The sequence below is a fragment of the Thalia democratica genome, unplaced genomic scaffold, assembly GCF_965202585.1.
Source record: "Thalia democratica unplaced genomic scaffold, ktThaDemo2.hap1.1 HAP1_SCAFFOLD_417, whole genome shotgun sequence".
NCBI lineage: Eukaryota > Metazoa > Chordata > Thaliacea > Salpida > Salpidae > Thalia > Thalia democratica.
Genome location: NW_028139483.1, coordinates 67501 through 70726, shown reverse-complemented (window position 1 = coordinate 70726; position 3226 = coordinate 67501). Strand labels below are relative to the sequence as shown.

General features: G+C 51.7%; 3 non-coding genes across 3 annotated transcripts in view; all 3 read left to right on the top strand.

Moving 5' to 3' along the window:
- On the top strand, positions 1 to 1721 carry LOC145846330 (small subunit ribosomal RNA; the record flags this gene model as incomplete). The annotated part of the gene is made up of 1 exon (XR_014370718.1): positions 1 to 1721. It is a non-coding gene; the product is annotated as a small subunit ribosomal RNA (ribosomal RNA).
- Positions 1722 to 1903: 182 nt separating this feature from the next.
- On the top strand, positions 1904 to 2056 carry LOC145846311 (5.8S ribosomal RNA). The gene has a single exon (XR_014370701.1). It is a non-coding gene; the product is annotated as a 5.8S ribosomal RNA (ribosomal RNA).
- A 222-nt stretch (positions 2057 to 2278) lies between these two features.
- The window catches only part of LOC145846335 (large subunit ribosomal RNA), a 3631-nt gene continuing 2683 nt past the window's right edge, over positions 2279 to 3226 (top strand). Inside the window, exon 1 of the ribosomal RNA XR_014370723.1 lies at positions 2279 to 3226. This exon is cut by the window's right edge and continues 2683 nt beyond it. This is a non-coding gene — a ribosomal RNA (large subunit ribosomal RNA).

Below are 3226 nucleotides of genomic sequence, written 5' to 3'. Positions count from 1 at the left end.
GCGAATGGCTCATTAAATCAGTTATGGTTCATTTGATTGTACGCTTTTACATGGATAACTGTGGCAATTCTAGAGCTAATACATGCGTAAAGCGCCGAACTGACGTGAGGCGCGCATTTATCAGACCAAAACTAACCGGCTTTCGGGTCGTTACAATGGTGACTCTGGATAAGCTTGCGGATCGCACGGCCTAGTGCTGGCGACATCTCATTAAAGCAACTGCCCTATCAACTATCGTCGGTACGGTATCGGCCTACCGAGGTTGTAACGGGTGACGGAGAATCAGGGTTCGATTCCGGAGAGGGAGCCTGAGAAACGGCTACCACATCCAAGGAAGGCAGCAGGCGCGCAAATTACCCATTCCCGGCTCGGGGAGGTAGTGACGAAAAATAACAATGCAGACCTCGTACGAGGTCCTGCAATTGGAATGAGTACACTTTAAACTTTTTAACGAGTATCCATTGGAGGGCAAGTCTGGTGCCAGCAGCCGCGGTAATTCCAGCTCCAAAAGTGTATATTTAAGTTGTTGCGGTTGAAAAGCTCGTAGTTGGATATAGGGACGGCGAGGTTGGTCGGTCGAAAGGCTAGCACTGGCCTCGTTGTTCTTGTTGGTCGGTGCCTTCGCGGTGCTCTTAACTGAGTGTTGCGGTGGTCCGGCAAGTTTACCTTGAAAAAATTAGAGTGTTCAAAGCAGGCTTTACGCTTGTATAATGTTGCATGGAATAATGGAATAGGACCTCGGTTCTATTTTGTTGGTTTTCGGAGCACGAGGTAATGATTAATAGGAACGGACGGGGGCATCCGTACTGTGCCGTTAGAGGTGAAATTCTTGGATCGGCGCAAGACGAACGACTGCGAAAGCATTTGCCAAGAATGTTTTCTTTAATCAAGAGCGAAAGTCAGAGGTTCGAAGACGATCAGATACCGTCCTAGTTCTGACCTTAAACGATGCCGACTAGCGATCGGGCAGTGTCGAACTTAAGAACTGTCCGGCAGCTTCCGGGAAACCAAAGTCTTTGGGTTCCGGGGGAAGTATGGTTGCAAAGCTGAAACTTAAAGGAATTGACGGAAGGGCACCACCAGGAGTGGAGCCTGCGGCTTAATTTGACTCAACACGGGAAATCTCACCCGGCCCGGACACAGCGAGGATTGACAGATTGAGAGCTCTTTCTTGATTCTGTGGGTGGTGGTGCATGGCCGTTCTTAGTTGGTGGAGCGATTTGTCTGGTTAATTCCGATAACGAACGAGACTCTTACTTGCTAAATAGCTGCTCGACCCATTGGGTCGGAGACAACTTCTTAGAGGGACTAGTGGCGTTTAGCCACACGAGATTGAGCAATAACAGGTCTGTGATGCCCTTAGATGTTCGGGGCCGCACGCGCGCTACACTGACCGGATCATCGTGTGTTCCCTAGGCCGAAAGGTCCGGGTAATCCGTTGAACCCCGGTCGTGCTAGGGATAGGGACTTGCAATTGTTTCCCTTGAACGAGGAATTCCCAGTAAGCGCGAGTCATTAGCTTGCGTTGATTACGTCCCTGCCCTTTGTACACACCGCCCGTCGCTACTACCGATTGAATGGTTTAGTGAGGTCCTCCGATTGAGCCTGGTACGTGCGGCAACGCACTCGCCGGTGTTCGAAAAGACGATCGAACTTGATCATTTAGAGGAAGTAAAAGTCGTAACAAGGTTTCCGTAGGTGAACCTGCGGAAGGATCATTAACGAATCGAAATTTGATTTCAAGCGACGTCTCTTCTTCGAAGGGACCGAGCCCTGTAACTGTTATAGTTCGGTCGCGTTGCTTCCTGACAGCGGGAGTAATAATTCAGCACGCAAGTGCTGGCGCGGCCGCTTCTTTTTGAACACGATTTTTTGGTTGCATTGAGATTGATTAACACGAGAGATCTCTTAGCGGTGGATCACTCGGCTCGAGCGTCGATGAAGGACGGAGCTAGCTCCGAGAAGTAATGTGAATTGCAGGACACATTGAGCATCGATATTCTGAACGCGTATTGCGGCCTCGGGTAATCCTGGGGCCACGTCCGTCTCAGGGTCTTTAACACACCGATCCTTTCATTAGTTTGAAAGTGCCTGCGACTCGTTTCTTAATTAAGGAGCGTGTCGTCAAAGACAGCTGGTCTGGCGATTTCACAGCTGAAGCGTGAGCAGCCTGCTGGCCTCGGGTGAGGTAGCAACGACGGTAGGTGCTCGAGAATAAGTTAAGTGACTTCAAAAGGCCGACGTACAAAGCGCATGTACTTTTATAGTACATCACTTTTGACCTGAGATCGGGCGGGACGACCCGCTGAACTTAAGCATATCACTAAGCGGAGGAAAAGAAACTAACAAGGATTCCCCTAGTAACGGCGAGTGAAGCGGGATAAGCCCAGCGCTAAATCCGAGCCTTTTTGGAGGGCGAGGAAATGTAGCGTATGGAATTCAGCATGCGGCGAACCAACGACTGCCCACGTTCTTCTGATCGAGGCCTTTTCCCAGAGCGGGTGTTAGGCCCTTGGCGGCGGTCGTAATTCGTCCTAGCGGTTTTCCCGGAGTCGGGTTGTTTGGAAATGCAGCCCTAAGCGGGTGGTAAACTCCATCTAAGGCTAAATACTGGCTCGAGACCGATAGCGAACAAGTACCGTGAGGGAAAGTTGAAAAGCACTTTGAAGAGAGAGTTAAAGAGTACGTGAAACCGCTTGGAGGCAAACGGAGGCGCCCATCGAGTCGCCGGACGTTTTCAGGCGCTGCGAGAGCTGTCCTACTGTTTGAGTGATCTTCGGAGACTCTTACGGTTGCGCTGGCGTCGCGGCGCTGCACTAGCGTTCGGCGAGGGCCGCGACCGGTTGCTGGGCTGACTTTGGTCGTTCGCAAGGTAGCTCTTCTTCGGAAGAGTGTTATAGGCGTTCGATTAGCTTCGGCTCGGCGACCGAGGAGAGATTCCGCGTCGGTCTTCGGACAGGCTGCGTGTTGATCGCTGGAATACGGCTTTGGAAACTGCTCGCAGTCTCTAGAGTTTGTACAAGGCCTTCTTCGCGTTAGCGCTCAGACGCCAGGGGTCTGCGGCTTAAGCTGGCCACGTCTCCGACCCGTCTTGAAACACGGACCAAGGAGTCTAACACGCGCGCGAGGTGTTGGGCAGTACGAAACCCGAAAGCACAGTGAAGGCAAACGAGGCGAGATCCTTTCATTAGGCGCATCGCCGGCCGATCCCATAGGCCGCGTCCTA